This window comes from Pseudophryne corroboree, chromosome 8 (genome assembly GCF_028390025.1).
Source record: "Pseudophryne corroboree isolate aPseCor3 chromosome 8, aPseCor3.hap2, whole genome shotgun sequence".
Taxonomy (NCBI): domain Eukaryota; kingdom Metazoa; phylum Chordata; class Amphibia; order Anura; family Myobatrachidae; genus Pseudophryne; species Pseudophryne corroboree.
Window position 1 is genome coordinate 75,583,783 of NC_086451.1, and position 12,231 is coordinate 75,596,013.

Consider the following 12,231-nt stretch of genomic DNA (forward strand, 5'->3'; position numbering starts at 1 on the left):
CCGAAGTGCCCATGCGGTAGCGCTTTAGTGGTGATAAATATGTGTTGTGGTATGTATTCAAGAATAATTCAGTGTACATGCTAGCCGATAGAGTTATTTGGGAAAACACTAAAGCTTTCTCCAGTGTCGGTATAGTTAGGGTCGGGAAATGACTTAACCATTTCGACATCCCTTCTGGTATGGCAGCATTATCTAATATATCTCTTAAAAAATTATAATGAATGGATAGAGCTTTGCGCTGGGGCGGCGGGTGGGTCAAAAGGTTGTCCAAAGGATTGTGCTAATCTTTTTTAGAGAAATGTTTCAGTACATGGGCCGTGTAAAAACGTAATTGTAAGAGTGCCAGTGGGTGAGAGGCCACTATAGGGTAGGCAACTGATAATTCCCCAGGAGTGAGAGAGCGTTCTCTGGTAGTAGAGACCACTGACTTCAAAGTATGCAAGCCCTCCATACTCCAAGCAATGAAAGGGTGAGCAGCCATGTCATCGAGGAAGTTGGGATTCCGGAGTAGGGGTAAATGGAGGGAATGGTATGATTAAGGCCCTTTTTATGGCGCAAGATATGCCATAGCCGTCTAGTGGACCATAATAACGGGTTGGATCGTATCGGTTCTGGGATTTCCTGGTCATGAAGGTGGAGGAAACAGGTTAGGTCATAATCAGCCAAGAAATTTTGTTCTAGGGACGTATTAGTATATATTGACGTTTTAGAGATCCAGTCACGTAAATGACGGAGGAGGGCTGCTTGATTGTGGGTTACAATGTCTGGAAGATTTATACCTCCGTTATTTTTTGGCTGTTGTAGTTTTCGCAAAGCAATTCTGGTTCTGGTGCCATTCCAGATAAACCTACGGATAGTCGAGTTAATGTGGAGAGAGTCAGTTTTAGTTAGTAAAATTGGCAATGATTGGATGGGGTACAATAGGCGTGGGATCGCTATCATCTTGAGAAGATTAGCTCTGCCCAAGAACGATAGAGTCAAATGGCTCCATGATTTTACATTCTCGGTAAGTACGTGAATAGACTTGGTAACATTCAATTTGTACAGTGAATGTAAGTTACGAGGTAATAGGACTCCTAGATAGGGGATATAATTCGTTGCCTATATGAATGGGAATCGCGGGGCCCAACGGGGGCGCCCAACCGTGCCACCCAGGAACATTGCAGTGGACTTATCCATGTTGATGTATAGGCCCGATATGGAGCTGACATTTTCGATTGTGTGTAAAATAGATGTAAGGGAGGATTCCGAATTACCAATATAAAGGAGTATGTCGTCTGCAAATGCCGATATTTTAACTTCTCGGTGTCCAAGTTTAATGCCTTGAAATGTGGCGTCGCTTTGCAGAGATCGCAGTAGGGGGTCTAAGGCCAGGTTAAACAGTAAGGGGGATAGCGGACACCCCTGACGCGTCCCCCTTTCCAAGCTAAATTGAGGTCCCACCATGCCATTAATCAGTAAAGAAGCTGAGGGGGTGGAATATAGGTGTTGTATGAGATCTACGAAACCTGTGTCAAAAGCCCTCCCTTCCAATATTTTAAATAGATGCGGCCATAAGACCGTGTCAAATGCTTTGTGGATGTCCAAGCTGAGAAGCATGTTCTGTTCCCTGGGGGAATTGTTCGCCATCGCGATCGCTGCTATTGCTGTTCGGATTGCTTTAATTGCATGACGACCTTGGACAAAGCCCATTTGGTGGTCAGTCAATAGGTCAGGAAGGATGGTTTGAAGGCGGGTGGCTAAAATCTTGGCTAAGAGCTTGTAATCGACATTAAGCAGGCTTATTGGCCTGTAAGATGTTAGCAGTGTGGGGTCCTTGTTAGGTTTGGGTAGGAGAATTATGTGTGCAGCGTTAAAGGTAGGATAGGTCAATCCATGTGTTTGGATGCCTTTGAGTAATTCTAATAAAGTGGGGGTGAGGTGAGGATGTAGTATACGATAGTATTCCCCAGAGAAGCCATCGGGGCCAGGGGCTTTATTGTGAGGATGGTTAGAGATAGCGGAGTTAAGTTCCTCCATAGTGATATCTCCTGTTAGGGCGTCTCTTTGTTCTGTACTTAATTTCGATAATGTTGTGTCAGTTAGTAAAGTGTCTTGCAGAGCGGTGTTGATAGGGGAGGAGTGAAATAAGGTTTCAAAGTGGGATTGAAATAGTGACAGTATGTCTTGGGATTTGGTGAGTACAATTCCGGTGGAAGGGTGTTTCAAAGAGGTGATTGTGGGACGGGGCTTAGATGGTTTGGAAAGAGAAGCCAAAAGTTTGCCTGCTTTGTTCCCCCAACGATAGAACTTGTGTTTAGTGTATTCCAGGGAATGACGAGCTTGGGTTGCTAGGTAGGATTCAAGGAACTGTCTAGATTATTTATATGCAGCTAGGGTATTCTCAGACGGGTTCGTAGTGTAAAGCAGAAATGAGTCATGCATTGCTATTTTAAGGTTATCATATTCGATTTTCGGTTCCTTCCTTTTACGGGAAACATAGCTGATAACATGACCCCTCATCACTGCCTTGGAAGCTTCCCAGAAAAGAGCCGGGCGGTCCCAATAGTCTAAATTGTCGTCTACATAATTGTTCCAATGATGAACGAGATACGCTTTAAACTCGTCAGAATGGGCTAAGTAATAGTGGAATCGCCAGATGCGGTCAGTAGGTTGCATCTGTGGGTGAGAGAGGGCCAAGAGTATGGGGGCATGGTCCGATATAACAATGTCAGAAATATCAACCTGTTGGATGTCTGTCATTAGGTCATCAGAGATATAGAGTTTGTCTATGCGAGAGAGAGAACCGTGGGCCAAAGATAAATGAGTGTGGGTCCTGTCCGTAGGATTTAATATTCGCCATGGGTCGGATAGTTGTAAATTATGTCGAAACGCTGTGAGATGTCGGTGTGATGTGTTCGCACTAAGCAAAAGAGGGGGGGATTTATCGAGGGAAGGGTCTTCCACCATATTAAAGTCACCCCCAAGAATTAAAGAGTAGTTGCATCTACTACGCAGGAGGTGTCCCAGGTCTTGAAGGAAGTGATGTGTGTTAATGTTTGGGGCGTAGACATTGACAAGTGTGTATCTAGAGTGGTACAGTTCGACGTCAAGAATAATATTTCTACCTTCAGGGTCTATGGTTTGTGAGAGGATAGAAATAGGTAGGCCCTTCATAAAAAAAAATAGCAACGCCTCTAGCTTTTCGCTTAAAGGAGGCGGAGATGCATGTGTCTATCCAGGTAGCCTTTAGCGAATTTGATTCAGAGGCGACCCAATGCGTTTCTTGAATGTATACTATGTCAGGGTGGAAACGTTTAAGGTGGGTCGTAACTCTCTTGCGTTTGATAGGGGTGTTTAATCCACCAACATTCCAAGATAAAATTTGCAGGGGCCTCGGGGGTAGGGAGGTAATAGGATCAGAGGGCGTAGACAGCATGGCTACTCACCCTCCCCAGGAGGAACATCAAGAGGCAGATAGTGGTAAATATATTAGTAGTGCGTGGTAGAAAAGCAGGGAAATTGTTTCCCCCGAGCTCCAGGACATAACCAGCAATAGACAAAATAGATACAAATACAAAAAGTAAGCAAGTTGTTAACATTAGATAAATATATGCATGTGTACGTGGTCTTGTTATGGTGAAATACCTCAAATTAACATTTTCAACAATTTTCCTAACCATGAAACAGATAGTGGGCACCTACCAAATTTTTAGCGGTGCGCACTCAATCAACTTCAAATAAAATCAAAATAGGGAGGGAAAGCAAGAGTATGCAATACTCTGGGGACATGGTAAACAGAATTGTATCCTGCCCAGGGTGGGTAGTGCCCAGTGAGACATTATTAAGGTGGGGATGATGAGGGGGAGTCCTGGGCCATGAGCCGGGATTTTGCTGTCTGAGGATCTGTGAAGAACACCTGGGTGCCGTTCAACAAAACCCTAAGTTTGGCCGGATACAACAGCGCAAAGCGGATTTTATTATCATGCAAATAGGTGCATACCTCAGAGAATTCCCTGCGTTTCTGGGACACCATGGCCGAAAAATCAAGATTCTATGGCCCTGAACTATAAGTTCCCCGGGTTTGCGGTAAGTGGATAGTATAGTTTCCTTAGTTCTATAGTCCAGGTACCGTGCTAGCACCGGTCGGGACCGACGTTTGGTCCCTTCTTGGGGTGGGCCGATTCTATGTGCCCTTTCAATGTGAGATATGTCAATGTCCTCCAAAATATTTAGGGCCGATGGTAGGGCATCGGTTAGAAAAGTGATAAGGGCCGTCCCAGTGATGGACTCAGGAACCCCCACAAAGCGTAGATTATTCCTACGAGACCTGTTTTCAAGGTCATCTACTCTTTCAAGTAACTGTAGTGTGGTTCTATCATGGGCCTCTAACGTGGATTGACATGATTGAATAAGATCATCTGCATCCCCCACCCGGGATTCCAATGCCGTAATAAGTAAGGCATGGGAGTCAATGCGGGCCAAGCCAGCGTCCAGCCGTGCCTGAAGGCCCTCAAACCTCTTGTCCATTAGGGGCATAAGGAAGTCCGAGATCTCCTTCGCAGTAAGAGGTGAGGATTTGTCTCCCGAGGCCTCAGATATGCCAGGATCGGAGTGGGTTGGAGAGGATGGTGTCGATTTTGGAGGGGGTGCCTTATTTTTCCCGCCCTTATTAGCTGGGTTGGAGTTTCTGGAAGGCATGTTTTTGTCTATGAATCTATCCATACCCCTGTAAAAGGGGGGGGGGGGGGGGGGATAAGCAGGCGTGAAATACTCACACAAAAGCTGGTGCTAAGATATGTTTATAATATACAATGAGTAATACCAGGGCAGGATATAACCATAAAGTATCAGAACATGTCGGGAGTCCCCAGGAGAAATTGCATAGGCGGGGAGTTACTACTTACATACTAATGCCCGCGGGGGAAATGACAGGAAGTGAGGGGACTGGAGAGAGCACCGGGTTATTAGGGGAGGGGGAACACCCGGATCTAGGATGCAAAGTGTTGGTTGTACCCCACTAACTCTAGGTTTAGTCAATTGAAAGCAGACACAGCATGAAAATTCATCAGTTACATAACAACCCGAGACAAAAAAAAAAAATTAATACAAAATATTTATAGAATACTGCCCGTAATCACAGGTCGCGCAGTCCCACAGGGCGACTGCAGCAGGGGGAGTGCATGCAACTTCTGAAAGGCAATTCAGCTGTTAGATAAGGCAAGGGCAGAGTTCGCCTCGTGCACTCAGTTGGTAGTCAAGAGTCGTAAGATGGTTGAGGGCCGGGCGTCTGTTGCTCCAGGAGAGTCAGTAGGATCCAATCCGGGAGTGCCGTGTATCAGTAGTGACAGGAAGCTCAAGGAGGGTTGTTGATGTTGTAGTGCAGGATTTGCACATAGGTAGAGATTTCGTAGATAGAGTGGCAGGATCAGAAGCCTCTGCGGGGAGGGGGAATCGGCGGTAGCAGATGTTGGTGTAGCGAATATGATCCGCCGTCCAGGGAGGCCTCTCGCACTGTGACGTCGTTGTGATGCAAGGGGTAGAGATAGCGTGTGAGAGCAGATATTGCGTGGGGGCGAAGGGCGTAATTTCACAGCCCGAGTAGAAGGGTAGAAATTTGTCTCGCGGCCGAGGATTGCGGCCTGACTCCGGGGATGAGGACTAAGATTTCGGGTGCAGCAGTTAAAGTTCCAAAGGTGTTCCCTTCATGGAATAGCAATGTATGCCATGTATCCACAGATATGGGTGCAGGGAAGTAGCTGCTGGGTCCGGAATCGTGTTAAGATGCGGTCGTCACAGACGTCCCGCCCACCGGCAGTCGTAATACAGGTAGATAAATGTTAAAGTGACATTTCTTCTAAAGTGGGTGAGTACATACTGGTGCACCGGCTGGATGTGGGGTGTGGGACATCAGGTGCCGAACCGGGGTCCCAATGTTGGTGAAGGGAGTGGATGACCCAATGGTCGTAGGGCCGAACACGGGTAGGTACCTCGGGTAGGGCAGAACGTTCTTCTCCGGTGGAAGGTTCAGTGCGTCAGAAAGGTGGTGCGGCAGTCGCCCGTTGAAAGCAGGTGATATGCGACCAAGCAAGAAGACGGTACAGCCGCAGCAGGTTCAGGAGCCTTTCGCCAGCGCACACAGGACTTAGCAGGTGGCAGCTAGTCCACTGGTAGGATTCAGCGGCGTCATCCCCGCAGGTGCGTCGAGGCTGAGGCCCGCGATCCCGGGGCCCCCGGGTCCCCCACCAGGCCCGGAAATATAAGCCTCCGGGATGTGAGGAGGCCACAGAGCAGCGGGTCCGGTGGTGTTGGTGGTCGCGTCTGCGGTGTCTCCTCCAGGCACGTTATATGGGGATGCCTCCGTCAGGCGTGCTGGGTGGGTGAATATGCAGCAGCTCGATCCCACCTGCTGAGCCAGGAACAGCAGAGTGGGAGATCCAGGGGGGGTGCAGGCACCTCCAGCATGCAGGGAGCTCCCCTCACCCCTCCAGCCAGGCAGCCACCGCCCGCAGGAGTCTCATCCACAGGGGACGGTAGATGGTGTTTCCCCGGAGCAGAGAACCACAGCGCCGGGTACAGCGGGGAGCGACGTCAGAGGCCCGCCCACGGCTTCCACCGGCCCGCAGCTTCTCCGTCTAGAGCCGCAGGGGGGGACACAGGCGGACCACAGGCAACGGTCTCCAGGGGATCCGGGTCCCAGTAGGCAGCAGTGTAGGGAGGAAAAGGAAGCAGGGTGGTCACCTCGGCGATAGAAACATGTCCGCCCTGTTTAGTAGCTAGGCCACGTCCCCAGCTTAGCAGCTCTTGTTATTGGCACTTTGCCAGCACTTAAAATGGCGCTGCTAGGTTCTAATCCTGGGCCTCTGCAGCTCTGGTTCCCGTGTCCCCGTCTGTTGCGTTGGTGGAAGTGGGGATTACCTCTGTAGGCACGGGTTTCCCCCTCACTGTATTGCAGTGGGGAACTGAGATCGGGGGATAGACGAAGGAGGCAGCGCTAGCCGCGTCCCGTCCAGGGAGCACAGCCGCTCACGCTCCCGCTTCTCGGATGTTCACAGCGGGTGCCGCGGCTAGCGGGTGTGATGGTGCACAGGGCGGTCCGGCAGGAGGCAGGGAAGATGCCGTCAGGGGGGTCAGGAGAAGGGCCGCCACCGTCCACGGCCGTGATCGAGGTCCCGCCGCGTCACTTCCGGTCCGGGACAGCACCCGGCTCGAGTCCCCGGCTCCAACCAGGCAGACAGGCCGCAACCCTCACGGGCGCAGGGGGCACCCGCTGGCTCCGCAACCTACCCACCTAGTGTAGGGGAGCTGTGACAGGCTTCTGGTGGGTTTCAATGAGTATGTGGCGTGGACGGTGAGTGTTAAATATAAGTGTTTTTTGCAGGAGCTTGGTTTCACCACGTCCACCTTCTCTCACAGCTAAGCCACGCCCCCGGGATTGTCATACTTTAATAAATCTGCCTCTTAGTGCATACAAGTCCCAGACCGGCAGTGACTCCCATTAGTGCGTATTCGGTTAGGTGGCAATGGACAAAAGTTGTGCCTCCATTCATCTACGTAGTTTTTGATTGCCCGCCACCAGTACTTTGGTTCCATGGATGACAGAGCTTTTAATTTAATGGACATATGAGCTCTATTTCCTCATAAGGCCTTTGCCAATGAGCAAAAAGCTTGCTGTCCTGTGTGGGAACTAACCGGTGATGGATTTTTACCTAGTGGGCTACAGCCCCCCCTCAGTAAAATCCGCCATCCCAGTGAGCCACAGTATGTGCAATATAAGAATAATTCTCACAGGGAGCACCCAGCACTGACAGCATCCCACGTAAGGCACAGGACGAATCGATACAGGTATCTTTACTTCTGAGCCCTCTTATCTGTACACATGGGAGAGGCTCTCCTGCAATGTCTGATGATATCAGGGTTTCTCTTCCATTTTGTGTGCTGACAGCAGAAGCATTTCCTCTCTTATTTCATGCCTATACCCTATCCTCTCATTGGCCATACAAATGCCCAGACACATGAAAATAACAAAGACTGGAGGGCCTGTAGGTCTGGCTACTTATTTATTCTGTTCTTAAATGGGATATCCTGCTCTATTTATAATCTCTGAGCATAGTGTGACTATCATAATGATAGGGCCATTTCTAGGGCTGGACAAGCCGTGCAATCGCATGGGGCGTCTGTGGGCAGTGTCTGCAGTATTCCATGCAGTCTGGCATGGAATACTGTTGAAAATGTCCCTCCCAAAATGGCCACCACCCTAGAGGAAATAGTTGTGAAGGATGCTAGAGCGGGGAGGTGGACATTTTGAGAGGGATATTTCCCAGAGGCTCAGGGAAACGAGGCAGGTGTGGTCTTCAGAAGTGCCAGGACCACTGCCCCGTTGGGGGGAAGGGAGATCAAGATGCTGCATCTAGAGGCAGCATAAAATGGTCTCATTAAAACCACTGACAACGAGCATGTAGTGTGGTATAATTTGTAAGGTATGGGGACAGCCATAACTGTGGGGTGTCACGGTTGTTGATACTTGTGGAACTGGACGAGGTCTAGTAGGTAATTGGCGGGAGTCCTGAGGACGGAATAGTGCAGGCTTGATATATGACCTGCTCATACAGACGCGGCAGGTTCGGCTAAAGTCTATGGCTGGCCACAGGTGTTTGTACAACTGCGAGTAACTAGAACACTGGGGATACCAGTGCAATGATAGTTGAGTGACACTCGTGCAGAGCCGGCCATAGGCATAGGCAAACTAGGCAATTGCTTAGGGCATTTGATATGCCTAGGGGCATCAGCAGCTTCTGCTGATTAAAATGATATGCGGCATGCCTATATTCTGTGTGTAGCATTTTATATGCAGATACAGCCACGGTCTCACACAGTATATAGGCATGCTGCATATCATTTTAATCAGCAGAAGCTGCTTGTGCATCCTAGCCACATAGCAATGCAAATAAGATGCATTTTCATAAAAAAAAGGTGCCCAACGTTAACATTGAGGCAAGATTTATGAGGACACATCTGTATCCAAGCAGAGGCAGAGGTCACAGTGTTAGTGGCAGTGTGAGTGCTGTGTGCATGTGAGTGGGTTGGTTGCGCAGTAGTGTTCAGAATATGTGTATAAGGGCATTAATAATGTACGGCATATGTGTAAGGGACATTATGTGTAAAAGGGCATTAATAAAGGTTGTCATAATGCGTAAGGCGCATTATGTTTATAAGGACATTAATAATGTGTCTCATACAGTATGTGTAAGGTGCATTACTGTGTGGAATTATGTGTATAAATGCATTACTAATGTGTGGCATTATGTGTATAAGGTGCTCTACTATGTGGCGTTGTGTATAGAAAGGGCACCACTGTGTCATCTAATGTGAATAAAGAGCAATAGGGTGTGGTGTAATGTGAATAAGGAGAAATTCAGTGTGATGTAATGTGAATAAGGGGCTCTACTGTGAGGAGTAACGTTTATAAGGTAAAGTGATACTACTGTGGGATGTAATATGAATTATGGACACTATCACATGATCAAATGTGAATAAAGTTGCAGTACTGTGTGGCATAATTGGAATTGGGGTTACTATTGTGTGGCCATGCCTCTTGCCAGCAAAAACACACCCCTTTTTGGGCTGTGCGCCAAATGTTTAAACTGTTCCTATTTAAAATATAGGGGGTACAAACACCAAAATAAGGACTGCTATGGGTGAGGGGTGATGGTGCTGGGAAAGAGGTGCAAGGTCAGAGGCGGAACCAGCGGTGGTGCTAGGGGGCACCAGCCAAAATCTTGCCTAGGGCATCATATTGGTTAGGGCCGGCTCTGCACTCGTGGCAGAAACTGACAGCTGGAAGCTGGAATTGAACCAGCAGTACAGGATAGCTGGATGAGATATCCAGCGGTGCAGGTTTGCAGATATCCTGGAGATGGGATATCCAGCGGTGCAGGTTTGCAGATATCCTGGAGATGGGATATCCAGCGGTGCAGGTTTGCAGATATCCTGGAGATGGGATATCCAGCGGTGCAGGTTTGCAGATATCCTGGAGATGGGATATCCAGCGGTGCAGGTTTGCAGATCTCCTGGAGATGGGATATCCAGCGGTGCAGGTTTGCAGATATCCTGGAGATGAGATGACCAGCGGTGCAGGTTTGCAGATATACAGTACTGGAGATGAGGTGACCAGCGGTGCAGGTTTGCAGATATCCTGGAGATAGGAGTCAGGAAGTGCTGAAGTTGGTAATGCACTGTCTCTTTTTATGCAGGAGCTCTCTACAGGCTTGAGAACAACAAAGCACTGATAGTTTCCCAGTGCTTGGAGCTGGAATATATACCTCTTGCTCTCTGGTGATAGGCTGAAGGGATCACATGTCAGGGAAACACTACCTGGTTGGAGAGTTCTCTGCAGAGTCCGCTGATCAGGAAGTAACATGCAGTACTCCAGGCTAGGATTCAGAGTGGACTGAGGCCTAGCAGGCCGGGAAGGAGCCGAAGCCTAACTATGCTGAAATGGATGCTTTGACTGACAGCGCGGGACGCCGGATGAACCAGCGAATGGCGGACAGCGCTTTAGACTGCGCCGCAGCCCCTTGCAGCTAGACTACAGCCATTGCAGTGAGACCATGCGCACACACGTTTAATTTTTAAAATGTCCATGGGAAAGGAGGGTGGGCAGCACAATTTTTACTGTCCACACTGGGAGCCAAATTGTCTACCAACCATACTGATGATAGTTTCACCTTAGTAAGTGTTTTTCCTCAAGGGGAAAACTGTATAAACGGAATGATGAAATTCGTAATATATGTTTTATATTGTCTGCTGAACTGATACAGCCATTTCAGATTTCCTTGTAATAAGAGGTGTCTATCATTCTGAAAGGGGCGTAGCCTCATGGGAAGCTCCTGCTGATGTCATTACAGGGCTGCCATCGGAAACTATCGTCTGCAGTTCCAGCTTCTCAATGACAGGAGCCGGGTGCTGCAGGATAATGTCACACTGTAGCACCCGGCTTAGGGGCAGATGTACTAAGCTTTGGAGAGTGATACAGTGGAGAGAGATAAAGTAACAGCAACACAGCTCCTAACTGTCATGGACCCGATGTGTCCATCTTGAAAGATTTGCCCTATGGAGGAGATCCCCAACTAAATATTGTCAGAGTGAAGACTATCCAGTTTGGGGAAGGAGCCATTGTCCTACAGAGGAGCCTCAGAATCCACCCAAGCCCCACCATATAACATGTGTGCAAACCACCAAACCATAAATGGCTGCCAAATAGTTGATACTGTCCCAGCAGATACTGACAGAAGGATATGGAGTGAAGTCAAAGAAGACCCCATCTGCCAGGCAAGAAAACCTACTAGCATTGTACGCCCGAAACCCACACCCAGCTCACCAAGAGTCGGGAACAAATGACGAGTTCTGCATGGATGCAAACCGATGAATGCACAAATGCAAAGTTACGCATCTTGGTGTATGTTCGTCTTGTTATGAGTTGGACTTGGACAGATTGGTCTCTCCATGAAATTGGGTGTTTCAAGGTAGGTATTGGTGGTAACAGTGTGATCGCACCTAACCGCGCTGACTTGTGGAATTGTCATGTCATGCATATGGGGAAGGGAAGCCTCTGAACTGATAGATCTCTTGCATCTAGCATGGTAAGCATGGCAAGGTAGAAAAAATATCCACCATCTTAAGGAGGTCCATCCATGTCAGTCAAGAACAGAAGCTACAATGCCATCATAGTACATGGCTATGCAGAGCCAGCCCTAACCAATATGATGCCCTAGGCAAGATTTTGGCTGGTGCCCCCTAGCACCACCACTAGTTCTGCAGGAGATGCCTGGCATGAGTCAGTTGGCAGCTCTACTAACGTTGGGCGCCTTTTTTTATGAAATTGCATCTTATTTGCATTACTATATGGCTAGGACGCACAAGTAGCTTCTGCTGATTAAAATGATACGCAGTATGTCTATATTCTGTGTGCGACTGCGGCTGTATCTGCATATGAAATGCTACATTACAGTGATTTCCAGGAGTACACTGCAACGTAGCATTTCATATGCAGATACAGCCGCAGTCACACACAGAATATAGGCATGCTGCATATCATTTTAATCAGCAGAAGCTGCTGGTGCCCCTAAGCATACTAAATGCCCTAGGCATTTGCCTAGTTTGCCTATGCCTAAGGCCGGCTCTGTTAAGCTATGGCATGTACTGTGGCACTGCCCCATAGACCATGAATGTCTGGTACAAATCATATGAAAC